The sequence below is a fragment of the Lissotriton vulgaris genome, chromosome 1_1 (genome assembly GCF_964263255.1).
Source record: "Lissotriton vulgaris chromosome 1_1, aLisVul1.2, whole genome shotgun sequence".
NCBI classification, from domain to species: domain Eukaryota; kingdom Metazoa; phylum Chordata; class Amphibia; order Caudata; family Salamandridae; genus Lissotriton; species Lissotriton vulgaris.
The window spans coordinates 880,220,782-880,239,120 of NC_141685.1; the positions used below are offsets into that span (position 1 = coordinate 880,220,782).

The following is an 18,339-nucleotide window of genomic DNA, read 5'->3' on the forward strand; positions in this document are numbered from 1 at the left end:
TCTCTAAAAAAAAATAACCACTGGATTTACCACTAACTTAACCTTGTATTCCGGAGTAGCGTGCTATCTGCTGAAAACGCTCGGTATTTCTTATCCTAGCCAATTCTACTTCACAGAATCTTCAAACGCGCAGTTACGGTTGTAGGATCCATCTCGTGTTTTCCACCTCAACGTGTCTGCACATGCGCAGAGCGAGCGGGCTCAGCCGGAGCGCGCAGGCGCACTACGAACAGTGACCGAGACAGTGCAGTGGCACGGACCGGGTACCTCCTCTCTCCATGGGACTAGTATCAGGGGCCCGGAGTGGGATCTCGCACCTCAGGTACGTACCCAGAGCTGTTCTCTAACTGCCTGCTTCTTCTCAGCCAGAACACCTGTGTCGCGAAGGCCGGCGGGCTCGGAGTGCTGGCAGTGAGCTCCGAGTGCCGTTGGAGGAGGGCGGTTGTGCTAATGGTGCTTCTGGGCACACTTCGGTTCTGGTGAAGTTCTGGCTCTAATAACTGTGTTCCCGAACTTTTTTAGTTCTCTACCGGTACTGTACTAACTTTCTGTATCTATATTCTGGTGTTGCAGTAACTCCACTGCGTTTTTTTGGCTGTTGTCTGCCCTAGTTCTGCTCCAGCTCTGTCCTGACTTCTTCTTTCTGACCCAGTTGTTGTACACCTGTCTTTATTCTGTTCTGCCTCAGATGTGCTCTGCTTTTGATCCATTATCGCGCAGTCGTGGTTCTGATGTAACTGTGTTTTGGTTCAGCTCTTTGCTGCCTGTATTCCGTTTTGGTTATCTTTTGAATTTACTCTGCCTCTATTTTCCCTGCACTCTGTGTCAGTGATCCCTAGTCCCTCTTAGACTTCACACCAGACGTGACTCTCACATCAGGGCAGCAGTTCTTAAAGTAGTAGAGTGGCAGGGAGAGCTCGGGTGTTCGAGCTGTGTGAATTATATACAGAGCTGAGCGTAAAGTGACAGACGCCAGTATTGTGAATCTGCTAAGTTCCGTTTATTTTCACATCAGACAACGTACTGGACAAACACATGAAGAAAAACAGGCCTGAGTCTGACGCGCTACGTCGTCAGATACGTCCTCACACCCCCAGAGTAGAGCGCAGGTGGGCCCTGGCAATCCTGCTGAGGGATAGCTTGGAGGTCTCTGTGTACTACACTACAGCAAGACAGACGTACTTGCTGTACCCACCCTCCACGTCTCACTGTCGATACACAAAAGGATTTAGCCGAAGAAATGCCCGTTATTGTGTGTACTATTTATGCGGTGTAATACAGCTAGACTTATTCTACTAATGGCCCTTTTGTCTGTATTTTTCCCATGTACATTGTAGTCCATCAAATAGAAAGACATACACAAACCATGGTATTTGTGTTTACAGTCCCGAGATACAAAGGCACATAAATGGGCCCATCGAAAGTCTTTTTGTGAGCCGCACAACGAAGTCCTTCTGCCTTCATCTACAGATATTCTCAAAGGCACTATTGTCATTTTTATCCTAATACAAGAATTACTACAAAAATGAACCTTTTATTGTTGTAGTGTGGATAATCTAGTTCCTGACATCTTATTGGTGACTGATGTTCGCGTAGGCCAAACATCATCTGCCATGCTAGTGATCCCCTATGTCAACTGGATCCCTTAAATAAGTATATATCTAAAACAAGTCAAGGTAATCAAGTTTTATTCAGCCTGTATGTGATGGCAACATTAAAACCATACATATGGGCACTAATATAACTGTCATATCAGTGATTTGACAACAGGCCCTATGATGCCACAAAAGCTTTGTTCACCCAGACAAGGAGTTCTGAGGTGCCCATTTAACATGATTTTGTATCTCAAATATCATAGTCTGTGATCTCTTTCACCTAAAGGACTAACATGTATGTAGCAATTAAAGCCCAAAAAGGGCTGCTAGGAATAGAAGATTGATTACCTGTATTATACTGTATGCAGGGCTTGAAAGGGAAAAATAGAAGTGCAGGTACTCTGTACTAGAGTACCTGCTTGTTTCTAAAAAGCGACGGTACTCTCCAATGAAAAGTAAAGCATGTCCCTTGAGAAGTACCGGTACACTCCCTCTCAAAATAAAAAGGTGCCGGTACACCGTGCCAGACAGTACTGGCCCATTTAAAGCACTGACTGTATGAACAGAGTACACATTGTGGGACATTTCTTCTAATAAATCCTAGTTTGCAGCAAAACAGTGGGACATGCTGCTCAGGGTTAACACCAAGGTGGTGTGCTAGGTGGACAGAGCATCTCAGACCTGAGATTCATGACTTGAAGTGATTGTCTCAGTGCTAGTTGGGGGCAAATCCACTGAGGTTTCCCAAATGTCGCTGGGCATACTGGCAATTTTATGCCTTCACAGTGTAGGCCACCACTATTGTATTGTATTGTATTGGGGACTTATATAGCGCTCGGCTGCCCCAGCAAAGGGGCGTCCCGGCGCTGCGAGCGAAACTAAAAACAGAAGGGGAATACCAGAAGAGAAAAGATACAGTTACTGAAAAGATGGGTTTTGATGGCTTTTCTAATAGCCAACAGATCCTGAATGCCACGAATATTTTCCGGAAGGCTGTTCCAGAGCTTGGCAGCGAGCAAGCTGAAGGAACGACCGCCCATTCTGGCTAGATTGATCCCGTTTAGCAATAAAGTGCTCTAGTTCTCCTACAGGCCCTCTGAGTTAGGCCAGATACCCAGGTGGACACATTTTGAGCCTCAATTCCTACTAACACTCGGTTCAGCATGGGCTGACACATTTATGTATTAATGCAGTTTTTTATAGCACAAACCTTGCTCAAAGGTGTCAGAGCACTTTACAATATTATCAGTTACATTACGTAAGGATTTCAGAGTACATGAATTACATAAAAGATCCAAACAGATAAACTCTAAGTTCACATAAGAATGGTCGTAAGTACATAAGTCTACTACAGATAGTAGTGTTTATAGTTACATATATACAATTTGGAAATTCACTCTGGGTTACATTTTAAGAAAAGTTTCAGCGAATAGGGTTGGACAAATATATATTGCTTATTTACACAGCATGATCTTCTCACCATTGCTTGGGTTATTGCGGTGCTCGTTCAGCCAGGCCTTCAGGGTATTGTTACTCATGGGCGGTGATCTTGGGCCTGGAGGGATCCCCGAGCTGATAATGTCCTCCCGGGTTGATGGGATGGTGGCTTACCAGCTGGTCCCTAACACAATGAAGTGGCTGTCAGTCCTCCTCAAAGCACCTGTGTCGTGGCAGCTGGTCGACCCTGCCCCTTCGCATTCCTCAGTCCTCCGTTTGTGTGCCACTGCGTTTGCGGCCACACCCAAGGCCGCATCACAGGATCACATGGACTATGGGGTCAGTGAAGATTGTAGTGCATGAATAACATACAACAGCCCTTTTAATGTTGGGGAGAGGGTACAGGCGCAAATCAGCATTGCTCACTGGAGCAGGCTGACATGTAGGAGAAATAACAAGTATTTGTAGTCTCTTACTGGGTACATTGAAGAGACAAAGGTTCTTCCCAGCAGTTCTACATCAATTTTACTAACGTCGTTGAGACGGCATTAATCGAAATAGAATCCTTCCAATCATCATCAGAGATCACCACAACTGGCTAGATCTGGACGCACACATAGTCGCCCAGTGTCTGACTTTTGTAACTCAATGGTGGCTCTAATATCACGCAGGGACGGTTAGAATTACAGGTGCACTTCCAGTCCACCTTGTGGAAAAAACTCATGTCTGCCAGGCACCTACTGCTGGGCTGCCTGAATGCATGCAGGACTCACCAAAATTCCTACCTGCTCACGGTAGTCTGCATGGGGCGCAACAGTATCGGGGTTCAAGAAGCACGTTTGATAATAGGCCATCTGCCTCTTCAGACCCCAGAGAAGACAGTCATGCAGAATATGAATACAGTATACTGTCTGGTATGGTTATGGCTCGTGTTATGTTTTTGATCAAACATTAAAAAAGAGTTTTTAATAAATATAACGACCGAAATGACAAAAATTCAATCAGTAGAACCAGGTTTAGAGTTAGCAATCAAAATAGCTCCAAAAATTATAAAGCACCAACTGTGGATATTTGGTCGCACTGGACTGGGACAGTCACAAATTCAGGCCGGGCCCAATGGAGCACTGGGCGGATACAGCGACATAGTTAGGCCAGCTGAACAAAGTACCTTAAGTCCTAGTTGTGGAGCGTGGCGAGGTTGGCGCTAAGGATGTGTTGCATTGGTTCAGAGAAGCTGTGAGGCTGCGGTAACTTTTGTCATCATCCAGGCTGCAATCAACAGGAGATGAGAGGGCCTGCGACAGGAAAGTTTTGGACAGGCGTTCCGATGCAGTTGGGTGCTCGATGCAGAGTCCTTTGCATCAGGAGAACCCTCGCAGCACAGGTGATGCGTCTGGTCTGCCCGGGGTTGCACCACAGAACAAAGGAGATGTCAGTTCTGCTGGTTCCACAGATATGCTGGCAGAGCACCTTCAGGCCAATTGCAAGGGTCCAGCATTGGGGTGGTGCCACCACTTGGCAGGGTAGGACTCACAGCTGGCAGAGTCCAGGTGCTGGGGTCATGGTTGTTGGTGCCTTCGGTGCCTGAGGCTCTATTCAGAAGGCCAGCCATAGCCCTTAAATTAACTTCGAGTCCTGGATTTCAGCAGATGCAAGTCCAGTCCTCACCCAGGCAGGAGGGCAACAGGCCGAAGTTCTCCACAGCAGGGTAGCAGTTCCTTCAGAGGAGCAGTCCTGCAGAGTGATGGTCCTTTCAGTACCACAGCAGTCCTTCTGCTTGGCAGAGAATGCACAGGTCCAGAAGTGTACTGAACATGTGGTGTCTGAGGTCCAATATGTATACCTGGTGTTCTCCCGCTGGAAGGTGGGAGAAACTTCTACAGTTTCCCATTTTAAGTATCCTGTCATCCTGCCTTCCTTGCCCTGGCTCTAGATTAACTAAATGGGGTATGCAACCCTTTGTGTGGAGGCAGGACACAGCCTATTCAAGTATAAGTAGGGCTGTGCCCAGCTCTGCGATTCCATCATGCCAGTAATGGCCCATCCAGGCACACCCAAACACTCTGCTGTGTGTGACTTTTTAGGAGGAATACACAAAGCCCATCTGTCGGCTACACCCAGTCATGTGACCCAGGTACACGCTAGAGACACTAAATGGCTAAGCAGGAAAATGCCAACTTTCTGAAACTGGCATTTTTAAAATTATAATGTAAAATCCGACTTTACCAAGAGAGATGATTCGTCACTACATTTCCAAAGATACCAAACATGAGTTGGGTACTTTTGCCCATTTGGAAATTACAGCTTATTAAACGTATTAAGGAAACTCAAATGTTATATTTGAGGGAGAAGTGTAGACCTTGCAGTACTGAAAAAAGAATTTCAGTGTTTTTCACTACCAGGAGTCTTAGAACTTAAAACTACATTTCCTACTTTTTAAATCCACTGCACCCTCCCATCTGTGCTGTTCACGGCTTACCCTCGGGGTGACCTATATGCATTAAAAAGGAAGATTTGTGCCTGGCATTTTTTTTTTGCCAGGTTGAAATGTCAGTTTAAAACCTGCACACGCCTACTGCAATGGTAGGCCTGAGACATGTTTAAAGGGCTACTTAATTACATGGCACAATAAGTGGTGTTGTGGAAATATACCTTTTTATGGGGTACACTGGTGCAGGGTCACCCTTTTGTCCACAGGTTCAAAAACCAACAAAGTAGAGATCAGCACTGGAGTAGGGAATAAATAACGCATTTATTAATCACTCATGAGTGGGACCACATCCACACAGCACTCTCATGTGCTGCTTGAGGTTGTACATCGAGTCACAGAACAAAGGCTTTATATACAGCTTTTTCCGCACTGGTAAGCATGTGGATACAAATAGGAGGAACATGTTTTAGGAATAGTAATCAGCAAATAAGGGCAGATGAAAACTACATGGTCAGAACAGTGGGAGGGGAAGCAGAAATGCTTATGGCAGCAGTAAATGATTGACAGTACTGGCAGCACGTACATTGTTTTAAGCTGAGTCAGGAAGTCAACTAAAATAGATAGCAAAGGCAGGAAAAGACAAGCAGCTGAGGACGGGCGACGGATCATTTCCTTTCTCCCTTTTGCCCCCAAACATCTTACATTCCCATGTGAGCCCTAGACAAATCAAAAACACCTACCACGTATCTGGTCTCTGAGGTGCTTGTGGGTTTTGAATGGGCAGACCAGGCAGCTGCAGTCTTGTTTAGTTCCCTCACGTGTCTGCAGTAAAGGACCTCGGAGGGTCTCAACACTCCACTCACCCGCGGTGCATCAAGCTAAGTGAATCTCAAGTGATGGAGTTAGTGCTCCCACTGTTGATTTTCCAACTCCAACATCTGTGTGTAGCATTCTGTGATTCCGCTTGTCTTGGGGTGGAACTTAGTACTTAAAGAACTAGTTATCCTCCAAGCAAGCGAGGGGCTGTGCGATACTGTAATGTTGCTAATTATTGGCGAAATTCAAACACCTCCTCTCCCTCTAAACTGTTAACACAGTATTTGTAGAAACCCATGATATTTTGGATGCCCTCTAGGCAGGCTTCTCCCCAGGAATAGGTAGAGAATACATTCAAATGGACCTTGGTGGTGTGAAGAAGGCAGCTGTGTAAGAACACACAGTTCGGTAGCAGGTCTGTGAGTACACTGTGTGATAGCCTACCCATGCAGCCTGGTAAGCATGTATATGGCTCTGCAGTTTTGAAGCCTGAAAAGCTAGGTACCAGGGCTTTGCAGCCCTAGAAAATAATGCTGCTCTTGAATGGAAGTCGAGTAGTAAGGCATGCCTAGGCACTGCCGTTTGAGGCCACTGCAAGCATATGGAGAAACAGTTGGTGAGTCGGCCAGTATTGCTTCACCATATGAATATGTTGTTAAGCTCTCAACACCAGCAGAACAAGTCAGCAAAAGCATAAGGTTGGTCCTGATTTTCTGCTTCCTCTTGTTTTTGTTTGATTCCAATGTTATTTGTTGTTGGAATGACAATTGTGGCCCAGCTCTGAAGCTTTAAGCCAGACCTTGCTGTCGGTTTTAAGCTCTAAGCTATGTATAGGCGTTGACTAACCCAAAATGCCAGCATTAGCGGAAGTGTCATCATCCAAGCATTGAGCCGCTGAAGACATCACAGGAAGTGACATCACATTACTTGTTGGCCCTGATGATGTTAGAGATGGTGTTGTAACATGACTTTTGAAATAATGACATTAAGGTAGTGACACAGCTGAAGTAACAATAAATGAAGGATTAAATATTAAGAGCAAGATTTTAATTAAAATAATAAATCCGGTTTCTAAACCAGATACAAGTCAATTTTTGTACCACATAACCCCCACACACTCTTACACATACGTACGCACACTACAAAAAGATAAGTATCTTCTATCTGCTTTAGAAACCTTTAGAATTATTTTAATCTATAAATAATATGTATGTAATACACATGTGCACACAATCATTTTGATTACAGGTGGCCCCGCCAGTTTTATCTGTTGCCCCCTGTGTGCCCTTTAAAAATCCTTCCTAGAGAAACTGAGGACAACCAAATGTAAAAAGCAATCTTATTGGTTAAAAAGCAGGGCATCTGTGACAGGAATTCTTATGGAAGGCACAGAAATAAATTCGGGTAAGGAGTTGAGATAAAGATCCAAGCCACACTGGCTCCCTTAGAAGCCTGAATAAAAAAATTAATGAAACTTTTATCTACCAGGGGCAAGTCAGCTGGGCACAGGAAAAAAATCCCTGAACTCTTCTCAAAGGGACCTGTGGATATTGGAAAAGAACACCTGAAAGCATTATTCCCTTCTTGCTACATTCTATGTTTCAAAAAGGCTAACATTAAAACCTAATCCAATTATGTAAATTCTAACAGAAAAGTCATAAGTCTGTCTGTCCGCCTGAAGTTAATCTGTTGAATGCTCGTGGTGTAATAGGGGTGACTATAGACCAAGAGCAGAAAGCTGAACAACAGCTGAGTAAAGGGACACCTGTTGTTACTCATACTGGTTGTATGCAATCCTTTCTTGGAAGCAGTATGAGAAGGTAGTTGAATTTACAAATGGATGAGGAGAGGGCAAGATGCAAGAGTTCAACGTAGGGAAAACTGAGGTCATGCTGTTCGGGCAAGCGGCAACACACTGGTCATCTGACTGGTGGCCCTTAGAGTTAGGCCCTGTCCCCATCCCCAAGAGTACGGTTAGGAACTTGGGAGTGCTACTTGATCAGCAACTCACATTTAAAGATCATGTAAATCAAGTTGCCGGTACCTGCTTTCGGGCTATTGGGATGTTAAGACGAGTCTTCACCCACTTACCGGACCATCACAGGAAAACGCTTGTGCAGGCTCTTGTCATCAGCAGGGTGGATTACTGTAACGGTTTGCTCCTTGGAGCCAACGAGGGACAACTTAACAAACTACAGGTAATCCAAAATACAGCAGCAAGGATTGTCCTGAACGCTCCACCGAGGACTCCCTCCTGCCCCCTGCTGATTAGACTCCACTGGCTCCCAGTGAGGAAACGAGTCCAGTTTAAAACCCTATGCACCATCCACAAGAGTATGATAGGGGAAGGCCCTAAATATCTGACTGAAATCTTCCAGCCCTATATCCCCGGGCGTTCTTTACGTTCCAGTAACCAGCAGTTACTGCAGGTACCTAGAGTAAAGAAGACCAGACAAGGTGGCCGTGCGCTGGCCCATGCTGGACCAGTACTCTGGAATTCTTTGCCCCCCGAACTAAGATCACTTACCAGTCACCTGATTTTTCGGAAAACCTTAAAAACACACCTGTATCCCAGTAATTAATGCCTCTCTTGCTTGCGTACCACCATCGTAACATACCTATCCAGAACACTCCCTTTGCAGCAACAGCGCGGAGATACCCCTTCGGGGGTCTATTCAGGCGCTTTACAAGAACATAAATAAATAAACCCCCTGATTAGTGTATCAAGCAATCAAAAATAACTTTATTCGGCCTAATTAAAGGCAGTAAAAGCACATAAATAAATACAATCTTCCCATTCCCAGCAAGGATAAAACATCAGTAAAAATAGAAAATAGGTTTAAAAAAATCTGAAAACATGATTGGTGTATCATAACAAAGCTATAGGCCTTAAGACTCTTTCTCCTCCCGTCACTTGGCCCTACGAAAACGTCAGCTTGTAAATACGGGCCCATACGTGCTCTGCAATATTGCCCCTCTCCCATGTTCCTCTATTGCCTCTATTTCACCATTGGAGAAAAAGCTGAACATGTTGGTGCGTGAACAAAAGAAGGAAGCTATCCTACTCAAAGAGGAGCTATTCTAAGCTACATCATCAGGCAAGACCACCCTTTCGACCAACTACACTGTGCTGCGGGTAAACCTAAAAACGCAGACTGTTCTGACCTAATTGTCTACCTATAAGAAAAAGCTTCCAGCTCCTAATTCAGTTATAGATACCAATTACAATGTTTTAAGCTCATGCCCTCTAGCTTTGCTTAACATCACTGGTATAGAATCTGCTGGCAGCATTTTAAACACTAGACTGTAATATGAGAAAAACATAGATGATATCACCCCCATGATTTCAAACCCAAAACAGCAACAGGCATCCAGAAAAAAATTGGTTTCTTAATGTGCAAGTCTCAATTTTCCAGTCTGCTTGCAATCCCCAAAATCCTGGGCTTAAAAATACTGTACATTTTAAAAGGTGATCGTCACTCCTTGAAGACAAGAAAGTAAGAGATCAAATCAAGGTATTCCTTGTTTATTGCCCTGAGCTGCGCCCTCAGGGCAGCACTGACTCCAATTCAAACTTACTACTTTTCAACCCTTCCTAAATAAATATACCTGGTGAATTTACAGCTTTCCCCAACATATTCCAGGAATGGAGTTAGAACAGTAAATAAGCTTCCTGTAATATTTTGGGATAAGTTGCTCCTTCCCCAAATATTCTAGGACTGGATTTAGAATGGTACTTTTGACCTCAGTGTCCGCAAATCCCACTACAGCCCTGAGTGTGCAAATCAATGACCACCGTAAGATAACTACTACAAATGTCACTGTCCTAAGTCTTTGTTATAAATCCCTACTTGAAAATGTTTAAAAGAGTCTGGATTCCTGAACTGACAACAGCGAAGCACTGCATCATCATCAGGTGTAAAGAACAAGTCACATTTAGTAAAACACCTTCTGGTAGAGACTCTTATCTATTTAGTTTGGTAAATTAAACACAAGCACATATATGACAGTAAACAGACAGTTCAGTATGGTTTCGCCAGTTACACATTGCATTAGAGATGCAAACAAATTTGTTATGAAATGACTCTGCCCCATAAATGGTAGAAACTCTATCTAGGAGCAGATGTCTCACCTTTTGAATATTCTCAAGGCATCAGACTGGATCCAGAAACTTTTCGGATGTAGAAGTATCTATGTGTGGCGGTGGGTGGCACCCTGCTGCTCCCCACTGACTCCATTCTGCTCTGGAAATGACACGTGGGGCCTAGATAGGTGCCCCTCCCACAAGCTGACGTCAGTTGTTTTCCACAGTGTTCACTACCCCCGCCCCATCCGACGCAGAGCCCCAAATGCAAATTGGTGTGACCAGTGGGCAAATGCCTAGTCTTTGGATCATATTTATAGACCAACTCCATCCACAGAATGAGGAGGATGGGAGGGTCAGTGAGGAATCTTCAGCTAGATACAGTCTCTACCAGAAAGACTGTTTCTGAAGGTAAGCAACTTGTTCTTATGATAGAAACTTATTAGCCACAGATTTCTCACCTTTTGAATGGATACCCTAACAGTATCAATAAAGAGGTGTATTCTCTCAAACTCGAAAGTCCTGCAGGACTGAGTGGGCAAAATGCCCCTCTTGGCAAGCCTAACTATCCAGACAGCAGTGCTTCATGAATGTGTGGAGGGACACCCACATAGCCACCTAGCAAATGTCTAGGACAGGGACTCTGCAGGCTAGCACGGTGGCAGCAGTTTTGGCCCTGATATAGTGAGCATTCTGCCCTTTCAGAAGCTGCTGTTTTAGCAAATACATAGCAGATCTTAATGCAGAGCACTATCTAGCAGGAGATGGTTCTCTTCTCCACAGCCTTGCCTTTCTTCGCTTCAAAGAAAACCTTGATTTTCTTTGCTCCATAGATCTGATTGTCCACTCTGTGTTCTTTAGGACCGATTAAGTAGAAGCTCACTGCTCTCTTGGGGTCAAGCAATGGGAGTCTCTCCTCCTTACAGGAATGAGGCACAGCATCACATCTTAAGGCAAGAAGGATGCCCTTGTCCGCCGAACAGTTTGTCTTGGAAAAAGGTGTTGTGTGGTGGGTGGGCCCAAAGAGCTTGAAGCTCACTCACACGCCAATGTAATAGCAACAAGGAACACTGTCTTGAGTGTGAGGGGCCACGTGGCATAGCTGTGAAGCAGCTCAAATGGAGTGCACATTAGACATATGAGGAATAAGTGAAGGTCTCACTGTGGCATGACTAAGGGAGAAAGCAAATGTTGTAAACCTTTCAAATTAAAACTAGCGACTTCAACAAAGAAGACTGATCCAACAACCGCAAAAAGGCTGAAACCTTTAACTGTGCCCAAAGCAAAGATTTGCCCGTCTAAGGACAATACAAACAATAAAACGTCAGATAACATTTCATGTAGAGAGTCTATCTGCAGAGTAGCACACCAAGACAAGCATCTGTCCCAACAGGTGTATACAGTTTTTGTCAAGGGACGCCTGACTGCCAAGATCACATCAACCACCTCTGGAAGAAGGTTAAGTGTTCAACTGTCGTCCCTAAATCTCCAAGCATGAAGTAGAAGACTGCCAAGGCGCCAGCAGGTCCTCCAGGAGGGGCAGCCTGAATGGAGTACAGATGCTCAAGCCCAGGAGTTTTAGATACCATAAACTCTCTCTGCCCAGCCCGCGGCCACCAGGATGACTTGGCTCGGGTCTGTCCTAATCTTGAAAACGTGGAGCAGGAATGGTATCAGCAGAAAAGCATACAGGAGTCATGAGTTCCGCTCGCGGTGGAACACTTCTCAGAGATAGACTCCTTGGAAATTCAAACGAGTAGAAGTGCTGACATTGCATGTTTTTTGCAGCAGCGAATAGATTGAGCCAAGTTTCTACCCTTTCTTGGAAGAGGCCTTGCTTCACCTCTGGGTGTAACTGCCACTCATGACTTGCTAGGTGTTGGCGGTTGAGCTCATCTGCCCCGGTATTCAATGATACTTACAGGTGGTTCACCACCTGGAAGATCCATTTCGAGGGGCGCAGAGCCTCCTGGCACAAGGTTTGTGATCTCACCCCACTTGTTTCTTGCAGTACCACATTGCAATGGTGTTGTCTGTAAGCACCTGTATGAGCCTCCCCTTGGTGGGTGGACGGAAAGCTTTCAGAAGACTGATATGGACATGAGACTTCACCAGAGGCCTCTGAGCTCCACCTCTCCCAGATAACCACACCAACCCAGAAGAGTTAAATCGGTCACCATTGTCCGTTCTGGGAAGAAGGAAGAGGGGTCTGCTGCTGACCCACTTGCAGTATAACAACCACCGCTGCAAATGTTTTGCAGAGCCCACTACCTTCTGGCATTCTTGACCAGCAGGATTTAGGAGGCCATCAGTGCCATCAGCCTCCGAGTAGGTTCACTAAAATCCAGGATTGAGCTGAAAGATCGGTATCCTGGCTTGATTGTCCTGGACTCTTGACCAGGTGAAAGGCACGCAAATTAAGTGTCCAGAATGACATGGATGAAAGGGAGCTTTTGAGAAAGGAGGTTTGCCGTACTGGGGTGTGGAATTTAATAAAATATCTACTTGTCCATGGGGCAAGAGCTCTAAAATAGCCTCTCTGAATATGCCATGGCATATTCCTTACTAGGGTTTGCATACTAGGAATTCTCTTATGTTACTACGTTTCTGCAGATCTACAAACTTGGGCTGAAGGTAATAGTAAGCAACATTTCCAGTGTAGGAATACCCTTTTGAGTCTGTGCAAACCTATTAAATTGCTTGTTTTAAGGGATTTCACCAACTCTTCTCTAAACTTAGAGTACCATACTGAGAGAGGTTGGAAATGTACTCCTGACAATGGCAGACATAAAACTTCTTCCAGGATTGGTAAAAAAAAGTGGTGGGAAAGCGAAGTTGCAAACACTTAAATTTTCAGATGAGCAAATCTACACCTGCATAATTGCTCATGCTAAAATGCATTTCACAAATATTTTCTAGGAGTACTATTGCTTGGCCTACTTCTGTACAGAATTGTAAACTCACGAAAGACATATAGCCACACTTAATGCAAGGACATATACCGTGGGTGCACTTTTGAGACTTTCTTTAAAAATTGGACTCCTAATTAGGTCTGGTGTTAACCATGACTTTTTGCGTTTATTAAAATGTTGTCTAGGGAGGCCCTTGAGTCCCCCCGTGGGGCCGCCATTGCTGTGCGGCTCCGGTTTATACAGTTTAAGTACCTACACAGGGCCTACTATACGAGGGAGAGACCGTGGAGGGCGGGTCTCAGTGCTGCCCCGGATTGCTTGCGCTGTGGGACTGAACAAGGTACGCTGCTGCACACAGTGTGGGCTTGTGTGGGTCTCACCCGCTTCTGGAATGGGGTGTGGAGTTGTCTGTCGGAGGTATTAGGGTGGGACCTTCCTCGTACACCCAGGCTGGGTCTCCTTCATGTCCTAGAGAATGTGGGTGGAAACATTTACAAGCGTCACCTCCTGTTGTTGGGTCTAGTTGTAGCCAAAAGGGACCTGGCGAAAGCCTGGAAGAGTGACCGGGCCCCCCCCGCTTTGCGCCTGGAAGGCAGGCCTGGACTTTCTCATGGGGCTTGAGTAGCCCGTGTTTGAGGCCAGGGGATGCCCCCGGAAGCATTACAAGATCTGGAAGAGGTGGGCGGATTACAGGGGGTTGACTCTAGAACCGCCAGCTGATTTGGATGACGTACTGCCCCCGGAAGGGGACCTTGGGGCCTAAAACGGCATCGGATACCTAATGTGCAATACTTGTGTACCATGGCGGAATGTGAACACGTGCACTGGGTTAGGGTGGGATAAGGGGTGGGTAGCGGGGGGGTTGTTGTTGGGGTGGCTAGCGGGATGTTGGGGTCTGGGAGGGGGGTGGTTCTAATAGTCTAGGCAGTATGTTCCTTCTACTATCTGTTTACTGATGACAGTGACCTCCTGACTGTGGATAGCTGTGCTTATACTCTGCCTAAATTTTCAATAAAAGCTGTTGTGAAAAAAAAAAAATAATGTTGTCTGCCTGTTTCTATCGGCTAGGTTCACTGAGAATGACAGCATTCTGTTCTTTCACAAGAAGCATATCAACACAGTAGCTTTGTTCAATGGCAGGAACTACTGTAGCAATGTGTGCTTTTTGAGACCAAAACTATTTTTGCTTATACCAATGTTTGTTATCATGGCGAGGGCCTGGCAGCTCCCACACCAATAAGGTTTACAAAAACCATGGCAAAACAAGTCATGCATTGACAAAGCCAAAAGGCTGACCAACAATTCACCTACTGGTTTTAGCAATGCTTGTTTGTTTTGTTTTTTTCCATTATCTTATTAAAACTGGTTACACTGATTTTCTATTATGAATATTTTTGGGAAATACTAGCATATATCAACACATTTTACTAAATGATGCTGCAAAGAAATGTTACCTAAAATTTTACAGTAGTTTAGACAAATGTTTTTAGGTCTCGCGACCTATCAATGGGCATGCGCATTGAGCGGAGCGAGAATTCAAGTGCTCAAAATACTCGTGAAACCTCGGGTTTTTTCGTGCGGTTTTCTTCGAGTTCAAGTGGCCACAGGCACGCGCTTTTGGGCCATAAACTTTCATGGCCATCTGTTCCCCAGCTCCAGCACCTCCCCTCTCTCTCCCCGCACACAGCCTTAATTGGATTTCTCTTCCCCCTCCCCAGCCAGCTTTCCCCAGGCCGTGTTCCCTCCCACCTTTCCTCCTCTCTGTCCCGCACACAGCCCCCGTTCCCACTGCTCCGCAGCCCACGGCGCATCCAAGACCCAGGCCCCCTCGCTGATGCACGCAGGCGTGCGCACACAACTCCCGGGCTTCTTCTCTTGCATTGCATAGGACTCTGCGACCTGCATTGTTCACACATGAAAGAAATGCTCGCAGCCCCATTATACAGCCTAATGAGACGTCAGCCTTTCTGAGATATCGGAACTCTCGGACTTCTTTTCACACACTTGAGGTGCCCACTTCTTTTAAATCACTTTCACGGTGTGCACGCACACAGCCCCCATTCCCACTGCTCCGCAGCCCACGGCGCATCCAAGACCCAGGCCCCCTCGCCGATGTACGCAGGCGCGCGCACACAACTCTCGGGCTTCTTCTCTCGCATTGCATAGGACTCGGCGACCTGCATCTCTAACAAAGCACAGTGTAAGCCCAGAGCCACAAATTACACTGCTTGTTGTTGTCTCGCCAGTAGCAATAAGTCTTCTGCTTTTGATGCCTGTATTCTCTAAAGGCTCAATATGTGAAACCGTTCTTCCTGTTGCAGTATCAGGCTTTGTGTCCAAATAACATAGTGAGTTACATCTGCTTTTGAAGCGGACAGTGGTAGCATAGCAATTAATTGTCACTTGCAAAGAAAAGAGGTACCGGAAAGGGGAGTTCCACCATACCTTATGCAAAGAAAATGTGGGCCCTTTTGTTATTTCTAATAAAACAACATTGGCTTTGATAGCGTGGTTGTGAGAAAGACATGTAAATCTGCATTTCCTTTCACCTTATAAAGTGCATGCGTACTCACAAAGTAAATGTTTTTTCATAGATGTATTATTGAAAAAAAGCAAACCGTTTTCTCGCTGGTGCTTTAAAAAATATTATTGTAGATTTCATGCTAGCCACGCCTATTTGCTTTGTCATCTCTAGCTTTCTGTGTTTTTTTTTTTATAATAATGGCAGCGCTTTAGGCAACCCCACCTGCAGAAAATTACCCGGCCGTCTGCTGAGGCAATCAGCAGCGCTGCTCTCGAAGAATAACACGGGGGTCCATAGCAGGGCCACACGACCGGTCCGGCGCGCTCTCCTCCCTGCTACCGGGGGCCAAGACAGGCAGGGATATCCTTAAATTGCACAGCCAACGAAACTCCTGGGCAAATGTGGTAAGGGGATAAACAAGGGCACGGCGAAAACATGGCAACAGTCACCGCATGCAAAACTCGATTGCTGTTTAATTTCCTACCCCACCACCATACACGCATACAACCACTCACACATACAACCACTCACACATACAACCACTCACACATACAACCACTCACACAAAGAACAACTCACACGTACAACCACCCACACATACAACCACTCACACATACAACCACTCACACATACAACCACTCACACATACAACCACCCGCACATACAACCACTCGCACATACAACCACTCAAACAACTACACACACAACCACACACACACAAACACACACATCTGTCGCCCTCACTCTATCTATTCCCCTCTCTCTATCTATTGCCCTCACTCTATCTATTGCCCTCACTCTATCTATCGCCCTCACTCTATCGCCCTCACTCTATCTATCGCCCTCACTGTCGATCTATCTATCGCCCTGACTCTGTCTATCTATCTATCGCACTCGATCTATCTATCGCTCCATCCCCAGCATCACTCAGGGGCACCACAGCATCACTCAGAACCACCACAGCATCACTCAGCACTACCACAGCATCACTGGTTCAAATATGTTCTCTCAATGTTTGAAGCTTTATTGCAAATGTCACAATTTTTTTTTAATATTTCACTTCTGTTCTTGGATTTTAGTCAATGAACATAATCTTCACAACAGTTATTTACAAAAGTTTAAGCTATTGCCATTAAAAAATACAATCACTTTTATTTAATTATTAATTAATTAAAAAAATTAAAAGCCAATGTTAATTGTAATATCAGTACATCTAAGTAAAGGCAATACAAAACATGTGACATTACAAATACTAAAAGTGTCACATATGCTAAAGTTAAAAGTATTGGCATTGTAAATCACAAAACATAAATATAAAATGTCATTTACAAAACCAATAGCTCCAATTTTCCTACTGTGAGACCTATTGGCAACGCCAGTGCTTGTTGTATTTGTTTCTGAACATTTTATTTTGAAAGCAAAGAATAATTAAACTTGCTTTCAAGCTTCTGCAAATATTTGCATCTAATCAGAGAGCATTCTGGGAACATTATACATAGCCTCATATTGCTAAACATTGAAAACGTGTGTACACATTTTTGTACTGGAACCGCTGTTAGTAGTGCAGTCTGAGCTTACAACATTTACTTGGAGCGCTCACCCGAATAATAAAGGCTTTGCATTAATAAACCATAAATACAAGTTTGAACAGCATTAGCACATGTACACAAATATTACCTTAACTGCAGTCAATGCTTTTCCCTGATCCATAATGTAAACTGGCAGCCAAAGGGTTTGTGCTGTATGGGGTTGGGCCTACTTGTCCCAAGGACAAAATACACATGAAAACTTGTTGCCCTTGACCCCAAACAATTTTTGAGGTAGAAAGGTCTTTTAGGCTTCAGGGGAGAGTGTTGTTTAGGTGTGGTGAGAGGTTTCAGGGGGCAGAGATTACTTGTGTTTAGGGGGTTGTGAAAGGTCAGCGATGGATGCTGCTTACAGGTGGTGATGGCTCGGAGAACTAAAAGCAGACCAGAAGTGGAATTAGACACAAGACTCTGGTTCCACTGGAAGATAATCTTCAACAAGCTGACATGAAACACAGAAATACCAACTCCTTGTCAGGCTAGAGAGGGGTAAAGTGCTGAGGTGGCAGGTAATGTCCTGGTGACTGAAAGGTCTGAGAGAGGAACGTTTTCTGACTTAAACAGTGATTCAATAAAAAAAAGGGTAGATCAGATAAAAGGAGTAGATCAGATAAGATTTCTGCAGTTCTACTGGGATCCAATAAGGCCAAGAATAAAGTTCATAATGTTACAAGAAATGGCAAACAGTCTAAATCTGAAATGGCAAAAAAAAAAAATTAGAAACGTTTTCAGAATGGCATACAGCAAGGATATCAACATTACTTTTTTAAGGGTTTAGATTTGCCCTTGCATACCAAGTCCAACTGAGGTTGGTTGGAGAGTGATATCACTACAGAAGTAGCAGTGGCAGTCATTGAAAACCTTAGGCTTAGTATAAGCCAAATAGCAGCCATCAGGCATTTTGCCTTGCTTAACACCCAATCTGCTCAGCCCTGTATCCCATACTGGATAGAC

General features: G+C 44.9%; 1 protein-coding gene across 2 annotated transcripts in view; it reads left to right on the forward strand.

Annotated features, from left to right (window-relative positions):
- The first annotated feature begins 200 nt into the window (after nt 1-200).
- The window catches only part of CEBPG (CCAAT enhancer binding protein gamma), a 29,039-nt gene continuing 10,900 nt past the window's right edge, over nt 201-18,339 (forward strand). The window contains exon 1 of one of the 2 annotated variants that reach the window (XM_086958473.1): nt 201-322. The gene's annotated coding sequence lies outside the window, so the exon portion shown is untranslated. Of the gene's footprint in view, nt 323-464; nt 533-18,339 lie in introns of those variants that run through there. The other variant, XM_086958479.1, reaches the window with a different exon arrangement.